The sequence below is a fragment of the Mauremys reevesii genome, linkage group 2, assembly GCF_016161935.1.
Source record: "Mauremys reevesii isolate NIE-2019 linkage group 2, ASM1616193v1, whole genome shotgun sequence".
Lineage (NCBI taxonomy): Eukaryota > Metazoa > Chordata > Testudines > Geoemydidae > Mauremys > Mauremys reevesii.
In genome coordinates, this window is record NC_052624.1 from 123,503,032 (window position 1) to 123,527,097 (window position 24,066).

Consider the following 24,066-nt stretch of genomic DNA (forward strand, 5'->3'; position numbering starts at 1 on the left):
TTGTTTTTGTTTCTCAGGGTAATTTTGGCAGTATGCAAATAAATAAATAAATAGTTTAAAAAACCTAAATATATAAGCATTTTAAGTCAAGCTGATGCTACTGCTAGAGCAACAGCAGTAATGCACACTGTCCTGCTGATGGGGGTGAGGAGCTGTCAGTGGCTGGGGCCGGATCTGTCAGCAGCTGGGGCGGGACTGGAGCTAGAACTGTCAGCTGCAAGGGTTGGAACTGTCCCCATCTCCCCAGTGGCTATGGCTGAGCTGTCCACACCAGAGACTGGTGCTGTCCCTTTCCTGCGGCCAGGGCCAGATCTGTGAGCAGCTGAGGCTGGAGCTGTCCTCCCACCCCCAGCGACTGGAGCTGGAGTTGAAGCTGTTTCCCCCCCCCACTCCGGCAGAGGCAGGAGCTGTCAATCCGCTGTGTGGTGGGGCTCAGGCTATCAGTCTCCCTTCCGCAGTCAGCCCTTACCCTCGGTTCTTTTTAGTGAAAGTCTTGGACAGGTCACAGTCTTCCATGAATTTTTGTTCATTGCCCGTGACCTGTCCATGACTTTTACTAAAAATAAGCGTGACAAAATAGCAGCAGAGAGTCTTGTGGCACCTTATAGACTAACAGACGTTTTGGAGTATGAGCTTTCGTGGGAGAATATCCACTTGGGCGTGACAGAATATTAACCCTACTTATGATGCATGATTTGCGGGGGAGGGGTGGGGAGGGCTCAGCTTGTACTTATACATAGTAGAATTTGTTTGTAGCTTTTTCCTCTAAAGCAAAACCAAACATAGGAAATTAAAATAACATTTTAGATTGCAGAATGAAGCACTCCATAACTTGGAAATTCCAGGTTTACAGTTGCCTACAGTTAACCTTAATTTTTTGTTTTGACACCCTGCCCCACCCTGTAAGGCACATGCACTATGATACAATCTTTAATTATGTGATTATATACTATTTTTTTGCATAGGACCCCTGCCTCATTCAGTACATAGGATGGACATGTGGTGGGGCCAACTTAAGGTTTCTTGTGTAACCTTCAGTTGGAATTTCTTAATTTTTGAATACTTCAGCTTTGCCGCTTAAATAATGTTCTTCTAACATAGTTTTGTTGTTGTATGTAATGTATACAATATTGTTTTAGTCAGCCATTTTAGTAAAATTTCCAGTGCAATATAGTGAAGTAGCAGTGACACCACAGTAGAGGTCGTGCCAGTTTCTTCATTTTAGTGGGGCTGATACAGTTACCTAAAACCTGTGTGTGTTTTGGAGTGAGAGAATTAATAATTGTCGTTTGTGAACTTATCTGATTTTTCTTTTCCTTCAAAATATTGTAGAAAATTCTATTTGAGCTTAGTTATAGTTTTATTCCAAAAAACATTACATGGCAACATTGTCTTTGGACCCCTTGTAAATTATAATAAAACCATATGAGACATGAAACTTATGTATGTAATTCTTTAATGTGTATATATAGTTTAGAGAAAAGTTTGTTAGAAGTTGTAACATGTTTTATGATCCCCTTTTATGGTTTTAAAAATTAACATTTTGGACACTGATAAGACATGTTAATAATGTCACAACCAAAAGAGTTCTAATAACACAAGTTATAATAAAATCTCTTTCTGCTGGAGTCATCAATCCAAAGGCAGAACGCTTAAGTTGACAGTGTATTAGAGGTACATGTTACCACAATAACGGAAGGCTTCAGAAGATGTAACTATAATACAGTAACTCCTCATTTAATGTTGTAGTTATGTTCCTGAAAAAAGCGACTTTAAGCAAAACAATGTTAAGTGAATCCAATTTCCCCATAAGAATTAATGTAAATGGGGAGGGGGGGGGGGTTAAGTTCCAGGGACATTTTTTTCACCAGACAAAAGACTATATATATATATATATATATATATATATACACACACACACACACAGTATTAGTTTTAAACAAACAATTTAATACTGGTAAACAGCTATGATGATTTTGAAGCTTGGTTGAGGTGGTGAAGTCAGAGGGTGCGATATTTCCCAGGAAATGCCTTACTGCTAAATGATGAACTAGCAATTGGCTGAGCCCTCAAGGGTTAACTCGTTGTTAATGTAGCCTCACACTCTACAAGGCAGCAGGAATGGAGGGAGGGGAGACCGCATGGCAGACAGAGACACACACCTTGTATGTGGGGGAGAGAGAGAGATGTGCATTACTCCTTTAAGTACGTTGATGCCACTCTAAGTACACTGTCTTTTTAAGTAGATCAGCAAGCTGAGATGGCAGCTGCTGCCAGGAAGCTCCCTCCGTCCTGAGCCCTGTCATGTGTCCCCCTGCTTTATGGAAGATGGGGTAAGCGGAGTGAAGGAGCAGGGGGGAGGGGGACACACTGACATTAGCCCCCCTCTCCTCCATACCCCCACAGCAAGAAGGAGGCTCCAGGGAGCAGCTTCAAGGCAGAGGGCAGGAGCAACCCATGGCAGTGGGGGGAGGGACAGCTAAATTGCCAGCAATTGATAGCCTGCTGGGAGGCTGCCACACAGGGAACTTAAGGGAATGGGGAGCTGATGGGGGGCTGCCGGTCCACCCTGGTTCCAAGCCCCCACCAGTTAGCTGCAATGGGCTGCTCCTCCTGCAAGCAGTGGACAAAGCAGGTGGCTGCCAAACGATGTTATAAGGGAGCATTGCACAACTTTAAATGAGCATGTTCTCTAATTGATCAGCAACGTAACAATGAAACAACGTTAACTGGGACGACTTTAAGTGAGGAGTTAATATATATTTTAACCCTATTTGGCTCTTTGCCTCTCTGGAGTGACTACACAACACACAGAGATTTCTGAGTCTGCTGCTGCCTTGTACTTCCATATATTTTAAGGCTAGAAGGGACCATTAGGTCATCTGTTATGTGTAGAGGGCTGGAATGTGTAGATGTATAGAAAGAATAGTAAATATGGCAGGTGACCAGCTTGGCTTAACAGTGAAATCCTTGCTGATCTTAAACGAAAAAAGAAGCTTACAAAAAGTGGAAGATTGGACAAATGACCAGGGAAGAGTATAAAAATATTGCTCAGGGATGCAGGAGTGAAATCAGGAAGGCCAAATCACAGTTGGAGTTGCAACTAGCAAGAGATGTTAAGAGTAACAAGAAGGGTTTCTTCAGGTATGTTAGCAACAAGAAAAAAGTCAAGGAAACTGTGGGCCCCTTACTGAATGAGGGAGGCAACCTAGTGACAGAGGATGTGGAAAAAGCTCATGTACTCAATGCTTTTTTTTGTCTCTGTCTTCACAAACAAGGTCAGCTCCCAGACTGCTGCACTGGGCAGCACAGTATGGGGAGGAGATGACCAGCCCTCTGTGGAGTAAGAAGTGCTTTGGGACTATTTAGAAAAGCTGGACGAGCACAAGTCCATGGGGCTGAATGCGCTGCATCCGAGGGTGCTAAAGGAGTTGGTCGGTATGATTGCAGAGCCATTAGCCATTATCGCCATTATCTTTGAAAACTCATGGCAATCCGGGGAGGTCCCGGATGACTGGAAAAAGGCTAATATAGTGCCTATCTTTAAAAAAGGGAAGAACGAAGATCTGGGGAACTACAGGCCAGTCAGCCTCAGCTCAGTCCCTGGAAAAATCATGGAGCAGGTCCTCAAGGAATCAATTCTGAAGCACTTAGAGGAGAGGAAAGCGATCAGGAACAGTCAGCATGGATTCACCAAGGGCAAGTCATGCCTAACTAACCTAATTGCCTTCTATGAGGAGATAACTGGGTCTGTGGATGAGGGGAAAGCAGTGGATGTGTTATTCCTTTACTTTAGCAAAGCTTTTGATATGGTCTCCCACAGTATTCTTGCCGGCAAGTTAAAGAAGTATGGGCTGGATGAATGGACTATAAGGTGGATAGAAAGCTGGCTAGATCGTCGGGCTCAACGGGTAGTGATCAATGGTTCCATGTCTAGTTGGCAGACGGTTTCAAGCGGAGTGCCCCAAGGGTTGGTCCTGGGGCTGGTTTTGTTCAATATCTTCATTAATGATCTGGAGGATGGCGTGGACTGCACTCTTAGCAAGTTTGCAGATGACACTAAACTTGGAGGAGTGCTAGATATGCTGGAGGGTAGGGATAGGATACAGAGGGACCTAGACAAATTAGAGGATTGGGCCAAAAGAAACCTGATGAGGTTCAACAAGGACAAGTGCAGAGTCCTGCACTTAGGACGGAAGAATCCCATTCTCTGTTACAGACTAGGGACCGAATGGCTAGGCAGCAGTTCTGCAGAAAAGGACCTAGGGGTTACAGTGGACAAGAAGCTGGATATGAGTTGACAGTGTGCCCTTGTTGCCAAGAAGGCTAACAGCCTTTTGGGCTGTATAAGTAGGGGCATTGCCAGCAGATCGAGGGATGTGATCATTCCCCTCTATTCAACATTGGTGTGGCCTCATCTTGAGTACTGTGTCCAGTTCTTCTTCGACTGATTGCTCATATCCATTCCAGTTAGGTGTGCGCACGCCGCGTGCACGTTCGTCAGAAGGTTTTTACCCTAGCAACACTCGGTGGGTTGGCTGGGCGCCCCCTGGAGTGGCGCCACTATGGCACCGGCTATATACCCCAGCCGACCCAACCACCCCTCAGTTCCTTCTTACTGCCCATGTCGGTCGTTGGAACAGTGGAGCGCGGCTTAGCTGACCTCCACTTCCCTAGCTTACTCATAGTTTTCTCGTTGTATCGTGTACATAGTTATAATTCCTTGTATACATATTGTGATGGGGCATGGCCGGATGGCTACAGTAAAGTACTGAGGAACAGGTATGTTAGCCCCAGGCTAAACAAATCCCTAGCACCGTGGTAACCAAATGGCAGTTGCTCCAGGTTAATCAAGGCACCTGGGGCCAATTAAGATCTTTCTAGAAGGCAGTGGAGATAGCTACACTGATTAGAACACCTGCTGCCAATCAAGGCAGGCTAATCAGGGCACATGGTTTAAAAAGGGAGCTCACTCCAGTCACAGGAGGAGGAGCCAGAGGAGAGAAGTTCGTGTGAGGAGCTGGGAGCAAGAGGCACAAGGAGCTGAGACTGAGAGGGTGTGCTGCTGGAGGATTGAGGAATTATCATACAATCAAGCATTATCAGACACCAGCAGGAAGGTCCAGTGGTGAGGATAAAGAAGGTGTTTGGAGGAGGCCATGGGGAAGTAGCCCAGGAGTTGTAGCTGTCATGCAGCTGTTACAAGAGGCACTATAGACAGCTGCAATCCACAGGGCCCTGGGCTGGAACCTGGAGTAGAGGGTGGGCCTGGGTTCCCCCCAAACCTCTCTACTCCTGATCGGACACAGGAGGAGTTGACCCAGACTGGGGGTTCCACCAGAGGGGAAGATCACTGAGGTGAGCAAATCCACCAAGAAGCGCAGGACCCACCAAGGTAGAAGAGGAACTTTGTCACAACTGGTGTTAGCAGTGGGATTCTTTTGGTGTGCGCAGCGCGGCGGAAGAAGGAGGGTGATTTAAAAAAAAAAAAAAGAGAGAGGGTTAATTTTTTTTTGTCACCACAATGGATGACTTAATACGGGCATTGATACAAGCTACGGCGGCCCAGCAGGAGGCTACCCGTGTCCAGGCAGCTGCCCAACAGGAGGCAGTGCGGCTGCAGCAAGAGACTAATCGCCTGCTGATGGACCAGGCTTCCCAAGACCGAGCTATGTTGCGGGAACTGGTAAACCAGGTAAAGACCCTTACAGAGCTGAACCGTGGCCATGATGGGACGCGGCTCATACGGGCTAACCATTGGCTGCAGAAAATGACGCGGGAGGATGATGTAGAGGCATACCTTCTGGCCTTTGAGAGGACAGTCCTACGGGAGGCCTGGCCTCGAGATCAGTGGTCTGGCATCCTTGCCCCATTCCTGTGTGGGGAGGCCCAGAAGGCCTACCATGATCTGCCTGAAGAGGCTGCAGCAGACTACTCCCAGTTGAAGGCAGAGATCCTGGCCAGATCTGGGGTAACGACCGCAGTGTGGGCCCAGCGGTATCATGAGTGGAGGTACCAGGAAGACAAAACCCCACGGTCCTAATTGTATGACCTCATCCATCTCGCACGAAAGTGGTTGCAAACAGAATCCCGGAGTCCGTAAGAGATACTAGAGGTTCTGGTCATTGACCGGTACATGAGGTCACTGCCACCAGATCTCCGCAAATGGGTAGGCCAGAACGGTCCGTACACCTATGACAAGATGATCATGCTGGTAGAAAGATGCATGACAGCCAGGGAATTGACCCAACTACCCAAGGAAAGCCCCTTCCGTAGCAAACACCCAACCCCAACCCTGGAAGGTGGGACAGCCAAACCCCTGGGGAGTCCTAGGTGGAGGAAGAGGGGGGCTGAAAACCAGCAGAGACTCCAGAAGGAAGGGATTGGCCTGAGTGGGGGGAACCCTGGGACTAAACCCCCTAGCCCACATGATAGGAGACTGATTAGAAACAGTTATAGATGTTATGCATGTGGGAAGTGGGGACACATAGCAGCACAGTGTCCCAGCACCAAGGAGCCTATGCAGTGCAACTTGGGGGATTGGGAGGTCCCATGCTCCCTTATCCACCTTGCGGGCGTCGCATTAGCCCCACATAACTACACCAGACCAGTGAAGATAAATGGAGCAGAGACTACAGCACTTGTGGACTCGGGGAGTGCTATCACCCTTATATCGGGTAAGCTGGTAAAAAGTAGCCAGCTGCTGCAAGCCAAACGTGTAGCAGTGACGTGTGTGCATGGGGCCATGAGCCATTACCCCACCATCCCAGTGGAGATAGAGGTTCAGGGGAACCCCATTGAGGTGACAGTGGGCGTTGTTCCTAAACTCCCATATCCTGTAGTTATTGGGAGGGACTATCCAGGGTTTGATAATTTACTCCCCCCAGAGAGGCTGGAGGGAGATGGAGACCCTGTTGGCAGCGACTCATCATTGGGGGAATGTCAACCCCCAATGTTTTCTGAGTTTTCTCAGGATCTATTCTCAGCCCCCCAAAAGGCCCGGAAGACAAAAAAAGAAAGGAAGGCCGCGAAGGCTTTGGGAACCCGGATCCTGACCCAGGGCCAGAAGACCGCGCAAGTAGGTAGATGGACACGAGCAGCCAACAGAGAAACTACCAACACGGAAGGTGAGCCGGAGGCTGGCCCCAGCCGTGATGGCGATGAGCCATTGGAAGAAGCAGAAGCCGGCCCCTGGGAGCTCAGGCAGGTTAGTCCTGGGAGAGAGATTTTCAGACGGGACCAGGCAGAGGACCCTAGATATGATAACGTCAGGAAAGAGGTGGCTGAGATAGATGGGATACCAGTGGAGGGGAAGGTCTGAGGTCCAGGACCCTACTTTATAGTGAAGAAAGATCTCCTGTACCGTGTGGTGCAAATGCAGGAGCAGGAGATGCATCAACTTCTGGTGCCACGAAAACATCAAAAAGCCATATTGAGCCTTGCCCACAGTCACCTGTTTGGAGGACACTTAGGGGTAGAGAAAACCCAGGCCAGGATCCTGTGGAGGTTCTTCTGGCCAGGAATACATGAAGATGTCAGGCGATACTGCACCTCTTGTCCAGAGTGTCAGCTACATAGCCCTCGCCCACACTTACGAGCCCCTTTGATACCTCTTCCAATAATAGAGGTACCATTTGAACACATAGCCATGGATCTGATTGGGCCCCTAGAGAAGACAGCTCGGAGCCACCAACATGTGCTGGTTATACTAGACTATGCAACCCGATACCCGGAAGCCGTCCCCCTACGCAACACAGCTTCCAAGACAATAGCTAAGGAGCTAGTACAGATCTTTTCCCGGGTTGGGCTACCCAAGGAGATACTGACTGATCAAGGGACACCTTTCGTGTCTAAGTTGATGAAAGAGCTCTGTTCATTGCTCCATGTACAAGCCCTACGGACCTCTGTATACCGCCCCCAAACAGACGGCCTTGTGGAAAGATTCAATAGGACCCTCAAGGCCATGATCAGGAAAGTGGTGAGCCGGGATGGGAAAGACTGGGATACCCTATTGCCTTACCTCATGTTTGCCATCCGGGAAGTTCCACAAGTCTCCACAGGTTTCTCTCCGTTCGAACTACTATATGGGCGCCACCCCCGAGACATATTGGATATAGCCAGAGAAGTCTGGGAAGAGGAGCCAAATCCCGGAAGGAACATAGTCGAGCATGTACTACAGATGAGGTATCGGATAGCCCAAGTTATACCCATTGTACGAGAACACTTGGAAAAAGCACAGGAGACCCAACGGACCCATTATAACCACCAAGCAAAGCTTTGACGGTTCCAACCAGGGGATCGAGTAATGGTCCTGGTGCCCACAGCAGAAAGCAAGCTGTTGGCCCAGTGGCAGGGACCCTATGAAGTGATTGAAGCCGTGGGAGAGGTAAACTATAAGGTGCGGCAGCCAGGCCGCAGGAAACCGGAGCAAATTTACCACATCAATCTTCTAAAACCTTGGCATGATCAAGAGGCATGCTTAGTCACCTGGGAGACCCTTCCCCAGGAGGATAACTTACATGAGCAAGTGAAGATATCACCTGACTTGACGCCAATCCAAAAGATCGAGGCAGCCGACATGATTAATCGTAACCGAGATGTGTTCTCTACAAAACCGGGGTGGACGACTGAGACCTATCACCATATCCGCACGATCCCTGGAGCCAAGGTAACACTGAGACCCTACCAAATCCCAGCAGCCAAAAGAGAAGAAATCAAGGCCGAAGTAAAGAAAATGTTAGAATTAGGCTTTATTGAAGAATCCTACAGTCAGTGGTGCAGTCCAATCGTTCTAGTGCCCAAACCTGATGGTACCACGAGATTCTGTAATTACTTTTGCCGACTGAATGAAGTATCCCAATTTGATGCATACCCCATACCACGCATTGACGAACTGGTTGACCGACTGGGTAGTGCCCGATTCTTGACTACACTGGATCTGACAAAAGGGTATTGGCAGATTCCCCCGACCAAAGAAGCTAAAGAAAAGACAGCGTTCTCCACCCCAGATGGGCTATTCCAGTACACTGTTCTCCCTTTTGGATTACATGGGGCCCCAGCCACATTCCAGCGACTCATGGATAAGCTGCTGCGCCCCCATATTAGCTATGCAGCTGCATACCTAGATGATGTCATCATCCATACGCCAGACTGGGGAACCCACTTGGAAAAAGTTGAGGCAGTACTACGCACCTTAAGGCGGGCTGGCCTCACCGCTAATCCTGCTAAATGTGCCATAGGACTAGCAGAGGCTAGGTACCTGGGATATATTGTAAGAAGGGGTATAGTGAAGCCCCAAACTAATAAGCTAGAGGCGATTCAAAACTGGCCCCGGCTGACCCGAAAGAAGCAGTCCGTGCATTCCTAGGCGTGGTAGGCTACTACCGACGTTTTATTCCTCACTTCGCCAGTAGGGCGAGTCCTCTAACGGACCTAGTGAAGGCTCGAGGTCCAGACATGGTGAAGTGGACCGACGCTGCAGAGGGGGCATTTGTAGACTTTCGGACAGCCCTCTGTAATGACCCCATACTCATAGCCCCGGACTTTACCAAGGAATTTATTTTACAGACAGATGCTTCTGAGGTGGAGTTGGGGGCAGTTCTGTCACAAATGATTGGAGATGAAGAACACCCGATTCTCTACCTAAGCAGAAAGCTGCTCCCATGAGAACAGAAGTATGCAGTTGTCGAGAGAGAATGCCTTGCTGTCAAATGGGCCATGGAGACACTGCGTTATTTATTACCTCTTGGGCCGGCGATTTACTCTTGTGACGGACCATGCGCCCCTCCAGTGGATGCAGAGAAATAAGGAAAAGAATGCAAGGGTCACCAGGTGGTTCTTATCCCTCCAACCTTTCCAGTTCCGCATACGGGATAGGGCTGGATGCCACCACGGCAATGCTGATGGTCTTTCACGAGCACACTGCCTGGCGTCCCAAGTTGCCCAACCCTATGGTGTTGAGCTGGGGGGGGGGGGGAATATGTGATGGGGCAAGGCCAGATGGCTACAGTAAAGTACTGAGGAACAGGTATGTTAGCCCCAGGCTAAACAAATCCCTAGCACTGTGGTAACCAAATGGCAGTTGTTCCAGGTTAATCAAGGCACCTGGGGCCAATTAAGATCTTTCTAGAAGGCAGTGGAGATAGCTACACTGATTAGAACACCTACAGCCAATCAAGGCAGGCTAATCAGGGCACCTGGTTTAAAAAGGGAGCTCACTCCAGTCAGGGGAGGAGGAGCCAGAGGAAAGAAGTGTGTGTGAGGAGCTGGGAGCAAGAGGCACAAGGAGCTGAGACTGAGAGGGTGTGCTACTGGAGGATTGAAGAATTATCATACAATCAAGCATTATCAGACACCAGCAGGAAGGTCCAGTGGTGAGGATAAAGAAGGTGTTTGGAGGAGGCCATGGGGAAGTAGCCCAGGGAGTTGTAGCTGTCATGCAGCTGTTACAAGAGGCACTATAGACAGCTGCAATCCACAGGGCCCTGGGCTGGAACCTGGAGTAGAGGGTGGGCCCGGGTTCCCCCCAAACCTCACTACTCCTGATCAGACACAGGAGGAGTTGACCCAGACTGGTGGTTCCACCAGAGGGGAAGATCACTGAGGTGAGCAAATCCGCCAAAAAGTGCAGGACCCACCAAGGTAGAAGAGGAACTTTGTCACAATATATATATATTTAGATAGTGTAGTAATAGTTATCAGGGTTCGGGGATTAGCCCCTTCCCCACGCCCGGTCCTGGAGCATATGCCCGGCTCACCGGGTTTCAAGCTATGCTCGGCCTGCCACAGGCCAATGCTGACAGGAGATCTGCACGACTCCTGTTTGAAGTGCTTAGGGGAATTGCACTTAACATCTAAGTGCCCCATTTGCAAGGCTTTCAAGCCATGAGCTAAAAAGGAGTGGGACATATGGCTTAAACATCTCCTCATGGAGGCAGCTCTCACCCCTCCGTCTTTGGCACCAAGCACTGCTCAGCCAGACAGCAGAAGCACCTCCTCGGCACCGGACCATACCGGTATGCCCAAGGCCTCTCTGCACCGGTCGCCGCCGGCACCGAAGTCGGCCCCGCGGCGCTTGCTCTCTCCGAGGGTAAGGAAGGCCAAGACTCCTGCCGCCTCGGCACCTCCAGCACTGCGGCCAGAGAGCGCGCCTATCTTGGATCGCCCGGCGCCGACTCCCGACGCGGCACCGACTAAGCCAGCACCGTCGATTCCGGTCCCGCAAGGGCCGTCGAGTCTGGCACCTGTGACCTCTCTGGCGCCTGCTGCGGTAGAGCTCACCATGCCGTCCACGCCGGAGGCGTTCTCAGCGGCGAGAGACCTGATCGCCTTGACAGACTCGGCATTGCCTCCACCCCCGGCACCGCCGGTGCGGGTAATTCAATCGATTGGCAAGCCAGCCTTGATTAGACCACCTTCTGTCAGCGCAGCGGACCGGCACCGCTCACGATCGCGGTCCCTTAGACGCTCCAGGTCCAGATGGCGCTCCCACTCTCGACGCCGCTCGCAATCCCGGCACCATTCCGCTACACGGTACCGGTCAGACTCGCGGCACCGGTCGATATCCAGGTCTCCGGCTCGCTACTCTCGGCACCGCTCCAGGTCCCGGCACCGTATCTCCCGTAGCCACTCACGACGCCGAAACACGAGATCTCGGTCGACCTCCCGGCACTGGCCCGGTCGCAGGTCCCGATCTCGCTCTCGGTACCGGGATGCTTCACGACACCGGTCCCCGGTGCGTAGGGGAACCAGGTCTGTCGGGACATCTGCCCAAGGCTTCTCTGCTCCTCCATGGCCATCCAGACATCCATCAGTGTCATCCCACGCGGACAGCTACTATACCCAAGACCGCGATTCAGATGTGCCCGCTGGAGTTTTCCAAGAAGCTCGGCCTCAAGACCAAGGTCCTCAACATTGGCCCTTTTGGACACCTTGGGCGTACCACCAGGCCCAAGGTGCTCCGTTAGCTCCGGCACGCTCTGCTTCGTCAGAACACCGAGCACCAGAGGCCGCAGTTAGCCGTCCCCCTCCAACTGAGACAGATGACCTGCTGGTCCATCCACAGGGTTCCCCGGCACCGCTGGAGCAAGAACCGGCGCAAGACCAGGAGGTCGTACAGGACCCGCTCGTCCCCGGCATTTCGTCCTCTTCCTCGCCAGATGAGGCAGTGGCAGGGACCTCATCCTCGGGGCCACCACCAATAGCCCTAAGGGCCCCTCAGGACCTCCTCAGGAGAGTTGCTCTCAATATGAATCTCCAGGTAGAGGAGGTCCCGGAGGTCAAAGACCCAGTGGTCAGCATCCTGTCAGCAGATACACCCACTAGGGTGGCTTTACTCTTCATCAGGACAAGCCAAGCCAATGCCAACACCTTATGGCAGTCCCCGGCCTCCATTCCTCCCACAGCAAAGGTGGTCGAGCGTAAATACATGGTATCCTCTCGCGGGTACGAATACCTGTATGTCCACCCTCCTCCCTCCTCCTTGGTTGTCCAATCTGTCAATGAGAGGGAGCGCCATGGCCAACAGGCCCCAGCCTCAAAGTCCAAGGAGGCCAGGCAAATGGACCTACTTGGTCGCAAGGTGTACTCGGCGGGCACCTTGCAGCTCTGGGTAGCAAACCAGCAGGCTCTACTGAGCTGTTATAACTATAACACCTGGGTGGAGATGAGCAGGTTCCAAGAACTACTTTCCCAGGACTCCCATCAGGAATTCGCTGTGTTCCTGGAGGAAGGTGGCCAGAACCTCCCTCCAGGCCTCTCTAGATGCGGCAGACTCGGCAGCCAGAACCCTGGCCTCCGGTATCACCATGAGACGCATCTCATGACTGCAGGTCTCCAACCTCCCTCCGGAGTTACAATACACCATCCAAGACTTACCCTTTGATGGTAAGGGGCTGTTCTCCGAGAAGACTGACCCCAGGCTTCAAAGCTTAAAAGACAGTAGGGTCATCATGCGTTCCTTGGGCATGCATACACTGGTGACCCAACGCTGACCTTTCCGTCCCCAACCTTACCGCCTGTACTTTGTGCCCAGGCAAAGGCAAGACTTTAGCAGGCGGCGCGGGCAAGGTGGACGTAGACGTCAATCAGGACCCCAAGCGGGCCAAAAACCGCGGTCCTTCCAAACCACCGGCGGGACCAAAGTCTGCCTTTTGAAGGTTCGCCCGAGGGCGGCGTACCCGTTTCTGGTCAGGATCCTTTTCCTCCCTTCTCCAACCGCCTCTCCTACTTCCTCCCAGCGTGGTCCCAACTGACCTCAGACATCTGGGTCCTATGCACTGTGAAACTAGGATTTCACCTCCAATATGTTTCGTCCCCGCCTTTCCACCCTCCCTCCCAGTCCCTCCTCAGGGACCCCTCTCACGAGCAATTCCTCTTACAAGAGGTGCAGACGCTCCTTGCCATCGGAGCAATAGAGGAGGTACCAAAAGAGGAAAGGGGCAAAGGTTTTTACTCATGTTATTTTCTGATCCCCAAGTCAAAAGGGGGCCTCAGGCCTATCCTAGACCTGCGAGGCCTCAACAAATCCATGATAAAGTTGAAGTTTTGTATGGTCTCCTTGGGGACCATTATCCCGTCCTTGGATCCTGGAGACTGGTATGCTGCCCTCGATATGAAGGACGCGTACTTTCACATCACCATTTTTCCTCCGCACAGGAAGTATCTTCGTTTTGTAGCCGACCATCGGCATTTCCAATTTGCGGTCCTTCCCTTCGGCCTCTCCACAGCCCCAAGGGTGTTCACAAAGTGTATGGCCATAGTTGCCGCGCACCTCCGCCGTCAGGGGATTCACGTGTTCCCGTACCTGGACGACTGGCTCATCAGAGGGACCTCCGAGGCACAAGTCATGCAGCACGTAGGCATCGTCAGGGACCTATTTACACGTTTAGGCCTGATGCTCAATACGGAGAAATCCACGCTGGTCCCCATTCAACGGCTAGACTTTATAGGAGCTACCCTGGACTTCACTTTAGCCAAGGCCTTCCTGCCTCAGCCGCGATTCCAGGCGATGGCAACAATCATCCGAGGTCTGCAGCACTTTCCTACAACCTCGGCTCGCACCTGTCTCGGTCTCCTAGGTCACATGGCTGCATGCACTTATGTGACCAAATATGCCAGGCTCCGCCTTCGACCCCTCCAAACGTGGCTCAATTCGGTGTATCTTCCAGGCAGGGACCCAATAGACACAAAAGTCTCCATTCCACTGAGCACTCTGCACTCCCTCGACTGGTGGCTAACCCCCTCCCTGGTGTGTGCAGGGTTACTGTTCCATCCGCCACAAGCCTCCCTGTCCCTGACGACAGACGCGTCATCTCTCGGATGGGGAGCTTACCTTGGACACCTTTGCACCCAGGGCCTTTGGTCATCGGAGGAACTGGCGCTTCACGTAAATGTCCGAGAGCTGAGAGCGGTCCGCCTGGCGTGCCAGGCATTCCAGATGCATCTCCATGGTCGTTGTGTCGCAGTGTTTACAGACAACACGACGGCCATGTATTACATAAACAAGCAGGTAAGGACCCGATCTTCCCCCCTCTGTCAGGAGACCATCCGACTCTGGGAATTCTGCATAGCCCACTCGATAGATCTGGTGGCGTCCTTTCTTCCAGGAGTTCGGAACACTCTGGCGGATCGGTTGAGCAGATCCTTCCTGTGTCACGAATGGTCGATAAGACCAGACATTATCCATTCGATCTTCCGGAGGTGGGGTTTTCCCCAAGTAGACCTATTCGTGTCTCGCGAGAACAGGAAATGCCAAGTGTTCTGCTCCTTCCAGGGTCTTTCACCGGGGTCGATCTCGGACGCATTCCTCATGTCATGGAAGCACCGACTACTTTATGCCTTCCCACCGTTCCCGCTGGTTCACAGGGTCCTGTTAAAACTCCGCCAGGACAGAGCACATCTAATCATGATCGCGCCAGCGTGGCCCAGACAGCACTGGTACACCACACTGCTCAACCTCTCCATAGCCAGCCCAATTACCCTGCCACTCCACCCAGACCTTATAACCCAGGATCACGGCAATCTCTGCCACCTGGACCTGCGGGCCCTCCACCTCACGGTGTGGCTCCTGCGTGTCTAGACGAATCAGAGTTACGCTGCTCTGCTCCGGTACAGCACATCCTCCTGAGTATCAGGAAACCTTCCACTCGATCCACATATCTGGCCAAGTGGAAGCGTTTCTCCTGCTGGTGTGAGACACAGAATGCTACGCTCTCGGAGGTCTCCATCCCTACTATCTTGGACTACCTCTGGTCCCTCAAGCAGCAGGGCCTGGCGCTATCTTCTTTTCGGGTGCACTTGGCGGCCATCTCCACATTCCATCCAGGAGAGAGTGGCCACTCCGTGTTTTCCCACCCCTTAGTTACTCGATTTCGTAAGGGCCTGGAGCGCCTCTACCCCCAAGTGCGCCACCCTGCCCCTACCTGGGACCTCAACCTAGTCCTAAACAGGCTTATGGCTCCGCTGTTCGAGCCTTTGGCGACTTGCTCACTCCTATACCTGTCCTGGAAGACAGTTTTCCTAGTAGCCATTACATCGGCCAGGCAGGTCTCCGAACTGCGAGCGCTTATGGTGGAACCACCCTATACTGTCTTTCACAAGGACAAGGTACAGTTGCGACCACATCCGGCATTCCTCCCTAAGGTGGTGTCGGCCTTCCATACCAATCAGGACATCTTCCTCCCGGTCTTCTTCCCGAAGCCTCATTCATCGCCACGGGAGCAGCAGCTACACTCCTTAGATGTCTGTAGGGCGCTTGCTTTTTATATTGATCGGACAAAGCCCTTCCGTAAATCCCCCCAACTCTTCGTTGCAGTCACTGACCAGATGAAAGGCCTGCCCGTCTCCTCACAGAGGATCTCCTCTTGGTTAACGGCGTGCATACGCACGTGCTATGCCTTGGTTCATGTTCCCTCGGGCCATCTCACCGCCCATTCTACCAGAGCTCAGGCTTCATCAGCCGCCTTCCTGGCCCATGTACCAATCCAGGAAATATGTCGCGCAGCTACCTGGTCATTGGTCCACACCTTTGCTTTGCACTATGCTCTGGTCCAACAATCTAGAGATGATGCAGCCTTTGGCTCGGCGGTTCTGCACTCCGCCATGTCTCACTCCGACCCCACCGCCTAGGTAAGGCTTGGGAATCACCTAACTGGAATGGATATGAGCAATCACTCGAAGAAGAAAAGACGGTTACTCACCTTTGTAATTGTTGTTCTTCGAGATGTGTTGCTCATATCCATTCCACCCTCCTTCCCCACTGTCGGAGTAGCCGGCAAGAAGGAACTGAGGGGTGGTTGGGTTGGCTGGGGTATATATCCAGTGTCATAGTGGCGCCACTCCAGGGGGCGCCCAGCTGACCCACCGAGTGTTGCTAGGGTAAAAATCTTCCCACAGACGTGCACGCGGCGCGCACACAGCTAACTGGAATGGATATGAGCAACACATCTTGAAGAACAACAGTTACAAAGGTGAGTAACTGTCTTTTTTGGGCCCCACACTACGAGAAGGATGTGGAAAAATTGGAAAGAGTCCACTGGAGGGCAACAAAAATGATTAGGGGGCTGGAGCACATGACTTATGAGGAGAGGCTGAGGGAACTGGGATTGTTTAGTCTGCAGAAGAGAAGAATGAGGGGGGGGATTTGATAGCTGCTTTCAACTACCTGAAAGGGGGTTCCAAAGAGGATGGATCTAGACTGTTCTTAGTGGTAGCAGATGACAGAACAAGGAGTAATGGTCTCAAGTTGCAGTGGGGGAGGTTTAGGTTGGATATTAGGAAAAAACTTTTTCACTAGGAGGGTGATGAAGTACTGGAATGGGTTATCTAGGGAGGTGGTGGAATCTCCTTCCTTAGAGGTTTTTATGGTCAGGCTTGAGAAAGCCCTGGCTGGGATGATTTAGTTGGGGATTGGTCCTGCTTTGAGCAGGGGGTTGGACTAGATGACTTCCTGAGGTTCCTTCCAAGCCTGATATTCTGTGATTCTATGATTATAAAGAAATTATCAGCTCTCAATAAGGCAATATCCTCACACATTCTGGGAATTACTGGGAAGCTTAAGGCTACAGCACCACAACTTGGAATTTTCAGGCTTGGTAAACTCTTCAGTTCTTTACCTAATTTTGTTCCAGTGGGGACCCAGAACCTCATTCAGGCTTTTCCACTAGATAATGATATCTTGCCAATCCAGGAGTCCATTCACCAAGGGTTAAACCCTTTTTATCTTTCGGTGACAGTTATCTAACCAACAAATGGGCTCTAAAAAAGAAGAGGGATGGCTCATGGAGTTTCAGAATGCCCCTTTTATAAACTCCTTTAAAATCTGTAATCTGTTCCTGCAGAAACTTCTATTTAGAAAGTATATATTATCGTCACCACCACAGACAGAGGCTCTTATTTCCAGATTCCTTGTGCTTGCCAAGTATATCAGAGGTTTCCACCTATTTCTGGATCTCTACTTTAAATTTGTCAGTAAGGCACACTCTTTAGTTTTGATTGAAGTGTCAGCTGTCCTGCTCCAGGAGTGTAGTACTCTGACTTTTGGGCTTGTCTGCGTGACCCTGCATTTCTTACTCTGCTGGGTTGTGAATTGCAGTACACACCAAAGTGGTTCGCTGTAACTGCCCCATGTGGAGGCTGTGGCGTGAACTAAAAAGTGCTTAGTTCACAATAATGTAGTCCTTTTAGGACTATGTTAACGCAAACCAGGCACCTTTTAGTTGGCGGCAGCAGCAGCAGCAGCATCCATATGGGGCAGTTACAGCGCACCACTTTTGTGCATGCTGCGTTTCACACCCCCGTAGTCCAAACTCTGATGTAGTGTAGACATAGCCTTTCTCTGCTTCATTTATCACCATGCTTATATAGCCATACATCCTATGCTTCTATCCAGCACTATTCCAAGTAATGACCCTAGTTTGTTCTTCTGCACTAGGAGCAAGACTGAGGCAGGCATGCAAGTATACAATGTAACTGGATGACCTTTTAGCAAGTTTCATCATTCAACGTCTTAGTGCTTCATATACAACAGACCGTCAGGTTCTTGAACAACAAGGTTTCAACATCAACCACCAGAAGGTCCTTCCTAGTACATTTCAAAGAGCTCCTTCATCTTCAAATATCTTCATTTCCACTCCAAAGTTGAAAATTTTAGGCCAGAGTAAGTTAAATTTCATGTTTAAATAAATTGAGGGTTGCTGCTCTGATTGTAGTGGCCTGGTGGGGACTCTGAGGAGGGATAGCACTCATGGTGAGCAGTGTCACATAATTCCAAGGTCTTTGCAACATGCACTAAATCTAATGTGCCATATTAGCCATGGCTGCTTAGACTTCTTTTGTTTTGTTCTAACCTGTTAATTTTAAGTTTCAAAACCAGATGGATTCTGGGTCATGTACTGGTCAGGGCCGTTTGATCAGGCCTGCTTATGTAGAAGGCAATGCAAGTTTACTGGGTTACTGGAAAGAGAAGAATGGAAATTCAATCAGAAAATATTTGAGCAAGTACAGATGGTATCTGCCCCAGGGAATGGGGTGAAGGGTCTGTTTGTATCCTATTCCAAAAGACCTTAGTCTCTGTTCTTCTTCGAGTGATGGTCCCTGTTGTATTTCACTGAGTTACGCATGTGTACCATGTGTCTGGAGCCAGAGAATTTGAAAGCACTGTCTGTTGGTCCGTGCATGTGTCCTGGCTTACCTCATGTCTGCATCTGAGGGATAAAGGGTGAGCAGATGGATCACCGCTCCACTTCCTTCTCTCCGCCGCACCTCACAGGACATTTTTGCTCTCCTGAATCCAGAATTCCCTCCTCCATTGGGTGCCTCAGTCTCCAGGGAGATATCAAACTCCTTCCAGTGGTTGATTCCCTCGGAGGTATCACTGGTCCCATATGTGGAATACATTTCCCCTCCAATGGCACTGATGGTACTGGAACTGGAATCAGCCTTCTCTTCATTGGGAGATTCTGAACCATGCAATGAACCTTTCTTCCCCTATCCTACATGTCTTCCACTGCCCAAAAGACCTGCACCAGTTTGCGACCAACCTCTGCCTCATCTAACTTAGCCACTGGTACCCATGCCATGGGGGCCCCTGTGACCATGTATTGACCCTCTCCTACTGGTTGTGCTGGGGGCCTTGGGACCAGTATTCCCTTGCAGTTTTGATCAAATCTGCCAGGGAGTTACACCTTGCTTTTCCTCTAGTGGGATGCTCAGATCTGCCCCCAGATCCAGTGGAGGAGGAGGAGGAACATTACACTCTGGATCAGAAAGTTCAGCTGGAAACCAGAAAGATTGCCATCTTCATCCTTGGATGAAGAGGTGGCGCCTTCATCTCCTCTCCCCTCCAAAAAGACTTCAGGTAGTTCCAGAACCTTCTCCCCAGAGTTGCTGGAGAGCTTCAGATTCCTCTTGAGGAGTTCCAGGACTCCGAGCACAAACTCTTAGACATTCTCCACTCATCCGGACCCAACAGAATAGCTCTCCACATTAACGAAGCCATACTGGGGGCAGCGAGGACAGTTTGACACACACTTTCCCCCTGCACTCCTACCCCCAGAAGAGCGGAGAAATGTTATGTGCCAGCCAAAGGAGGGGAATGTTTGCTTTCTCACCCTGTTCCCAACTCAGGGGTAGTCCGTGCCGCTTCTAAAAGGGCCAGATAGCAACATCCCCAGTTTACTCCTGCTGACAGAAGGCAAATGTCTGGATCTGCTAATGAGAAAGATCATCTCATCATCCAGCCTCCAGTTCAGGATAGCTAATTATCAGCTATTGCTAAATACAATTTCCTGAATTAGACCAAATTTCATAGAATCATAAAATATCAGGGTTGGAAGGGATCTCAGGAGGTCATCTAGTCCAACCCTCTGCTCAAAGCAGGACCAATCCCCAGACAGATTTTTGCCCCAGATCCCTAAATGGCCCCCTCAAGAATTGACCTCACAACCCTGGGTTTAGCAGGCTAATGATCAAACCACTGAGCTATCTCTCCTTCTGGACTTTACTGACAGTTTTCTGCAGCAGGACAGAGCTCTGATAGATGTAGGCAAACTGATAGCCAAAACTGCACTCCAATCTGCAGTCGATGCTGCTGATAGCTCTTCTATGGCTACTGCCATTGTCATGCACAGGGAATCATGGCTCCATGTGTCAGGATTCCCTAAAAGAGGCCAGAATGCCATCAAATACCTCCTCTTTGATGAATTGCAGCTCTTCAACCAGAAGATGGACGAGTCCCTCCATACTCTGAAGGACTCCAGAACTACCCTCTGCTCACTGGGGATATACACTGCTGCCCTAAGAGGAAGTTTCACCACCCATTGTTCAGACATATGACTTAGCAGTTTTTCCATCAGAGTCCCTATGAACTACCATGGAAGAGACCGATGGTTCAAAAATCCCGCTTCACTGCACCATCTGCAACAGGATCTACATCTCAATTTCAGTCACCCACTTGACATTATTTTCGATGGGAGCTCGAGAGCCACAAAACATTTGAGCCCAAAAATTCCTGACCCTCATACTCCATTTGAGGGTCATCTAGCACTCTTTTTCAACACTTGGAGTCCGATAGCAACAGACAAGTGGGTGCTGAATGTCATCCACTCTGGCCACACAATAGTGTTTGCATCCCTGCCTCCTCCAAAATCCCCCTCACCATCCCCTCGCCCCTTCAGGACCATTCTCACAAGAGTATTTTCAAACAATAGGTGAACTCCCTTATTGCAGCAAGGAGCAATAGAACACGTCTCTTCTCAATACCAACAAAGTGGGTTTTACTCACCGTACTTCCTGGTACCCAAAAAGGGCAGTTGAAGACCAGTCATTGACCTCTGTCATCTTAACTGCTTCGTTCGCAGACTCACATTTTGCATGGTCATGTTGGCAGCTATAATCCTACTTTTAGAAAAGAGCATGTGGTTCACGGCTCTTGATGTGAATGATTCCTACTTTCACATACACTTTCATCCTACCCAGAGAGACTTCCTTAGATTCATGGTGGGCTCTAATCATTTTCAGTACAGAAAACTCCCCTTTAGAATAGTGACTGCCCCTAGAATCTTTTCCAAGATATTCTCTGTAGCAGCAGCCCATGTCAGATGTGATCATCTCATTGTCTTCCCCTACCTCAACGATTAGCTCCTTGTCACCAAGTCCTGCTAGGAAGCCTATGTGTTAACTTTCATGATGCTACATCTCCTTTCTTCACTAGGTGCCACCATAAACACTGATAAATCTGTTTTCACCCCTACAATCTCTGTACTTCATCAGGGCAACCTTGAATTCTATCGCTGCAAGAGTGTACCTGCCCCAGGACAGATTCCAGTTATTGAATAATATCATACCTTACATCATAAACAGTCCTTGAGTGCTGGTTAAGTCATATCCATTTCTCCTAGGTCAGATGGCCTCATGCACCTATGTCACTCTGCCTTCATTGCCTTCAAACATGGCTGCAGTCAATATACTCTCCAAACCACCATTCCATGAATGTCTTGGTCTTCTCTGCTATGGTGGACAAATCCTCATCAGGTATGCATGGGCATCCCCTTTCTCCCTTCCTCTCTGAACAGGACCATTATTACAAATGCATTCCTATTAGGTTGGAGAGCCCACATGAAGAGACATCCAGGTACCTTGTGCCATGTGGCTGAAGAGTCCAGGATGCACATAAATATCCTGGAGTTGCGAGCAGTCTGGAAGGCCTGCAAGTGCTTTCTTCCATTCATCCATGCTCACCATGTTCTTATGTCAGACTGTTTTCTACATCAGTAAGCAGACAGAAATTAGATTGGCCTCCCTTTGTGCAGAAGCAGCCAGCCTCTGCAACTGGTGTATCCGCAGCCTCTAGAACTACCTTCCAGAGAAGCAAAATGTGCTTGCAGACTCCCTCAGTAGACGTTTTGCAGTTGATCATGAGTGGGAGCTCCATGACTCAGTGCTGTGAAATATTTTTGCACTATGGGGAACTCCAACCAAGGATCTGTTTACCTCTCAAGCTAACAGGAAATGTACCACATAGTTCTTCAGAGAAGACCTAGGTTGCCACTCCCAGGGCAACACTGCTTTTTATTTGGTTGGATCACCTAAGTTATACCTTCTCTCCACTACTACTCCTGCCATGAGTTCTATGCAAAATACAGCAAGACAGAGAATGGGTCATATTGGCCTAGACAGTTCTGGTCTCCAAACCTCCTGTGGATGGCATCCCAACCACCAATCATTCTCCCAACATTTCTCCATTTGGAAAGCTCCTGATCCAGTGGAACAGCAAGATCCACATTCACTCCACCTCAGGGCATGGTACATAAGAATGGCCATATGGGGTCAGACCAAAGGTCCATTTAACCCATTATCCTGTCTTCAGACAGTGGCCAATGCCAGGTGCTTCAGAGGGAATGAACAGAACAGTCAATCATCAAGTGACCCATCTCCTGTTGCCCATTCCCAGCTTCTGGCAAACAGTGGCTAGGGACACCATCCCCTGCCCATCCTGGCTAGTGGCCATTGAGAGATCTATTCTCCATGAACGTATCTAGTTCTTTTTTTGAACCCTTGGCCTTCATAACATCCTCTGGCAAAGAGTTCCACAGGTTGACTGCGTTGTATGAAGAAATTCTTCCTTTTGTTTGTTTTAAACCTGCTGCCTATTAATTTCATTTGGTGACCCCTAGTTCTTGTGTTATGAGAAGGAGTAAATAATACTTTATTTACTTTCTCCACACCAGTCATGATTTTATAGACCTTTATCATATCCCCCACTTAGCTGTCTCTTTTCCAAGCTGAAAAGTCCCAGTCTTATTAATCTCCCCTCATATCGACACTGTTCCATGCCCCTAATAATTTTTGTTGTCTTTCTCTGTGTACCTTTTCCAATTCCAGTATATATTTTTTTCTAGATGGGGTGACCAGATCTGCATGGAGTATTCATGACATGGGCGTACCATGAATTTATATAGAGGCAATATGATATTTTCTATCTTATTATCTATCCCTTTCCTAATGATTCCCAACAAATATCATCCTTAGAACATTCATGCTCCACAGCCATAAAAGGCATCCTCTTTAATAGTAGAAAGGACTCTAGAAGATGTTACCTAGCTAAAGGGAAGCACTTTTTTTCTTGGCACATCAAAGAGGCCTTCTCCCAGAAACTACAGATATTCCTCTCATCTTGGACTATATCTATCTTTGAATACATCAGGTTTGTACATCAACTCATTGGGAGTCCACTTGGCAGTGATCACTGCATACCATCCACCTCAGAGCTACTCGGTCTTCACACATCCATTGACCAATAGATTCTGGAAAGGCCTAATAAAAACCTTCCCATCTATTCTGAAGCCTACTCCCCAGTAGAACATAAACCTTGTTCTTTCAGTACTCAGAAGCTCTCCCCCCGCCCCACCTTTTGCTTCTTGCTCCATATTTCTCCTTTTCATGAAGGTCACTTTCATTGTAGCAGTCACCTCAGCTAGAAGGGCTGGCAAAGTTGGAGTGATGGTGGCAGATTCTCCATACACTGTATTCCGTAAGGATAAGGTTTCTTTGCGTCTGCACCCCAAATTCACCCCCAAGTAGTTTCAGAATTTCACTGTAACCAATCAGTTCATTTACCTCTGTTCTTCCCAAAACTGCATGCTTCTGCAGATGAACAAAGACTCCACTCCTTTAGTGTTTGATGGGTCTTCATCTTTTACCTGCACGGAACAAAAGCAAACAGGAAATCCCTGAGACTGTTTGTTGCTGTAGCAGAAAGAGTCAGAGAGCACATGATCTTCACCCAAAGACTCTCCGATTGGCTCTCTCCCTGTGTTCTACTCCGTTCACTATCAAACCTTCCCCTCTGCCCATGGGGTAAGAGCTCATTCCACCACAGCACGAGCAACAATTATGGCATCTCTTCAGGAGGCACCTCTATTGGACATCCATAAAGCAGTCACGTGGAGCTCTGTTCACACATTTACAAGACATTATGCCCTGGTGCAGGACTCTTCTGCTGATTGTCTCCTTTGGGACAGTGGTACTCCACTCAGCCCTACTGTCTACTTCCTTGCATCCTCCTCC

At 49.6% G+C, this 24,066-nt stretch overlaps 1 protein-coding gene across 4 annotated transcripts in view; it reads left to right on the top strand.

Annotated features, from left to right (window-relative positions):
* TERT (telomerase reverse transcriptase) overlaps positions 1–24,066 on the top strand; it is a 127,677-nt gene that overhangs the window by 33,853 nt on the left and 69,758 nt on the right. The window lies entirely within an intron of this gene.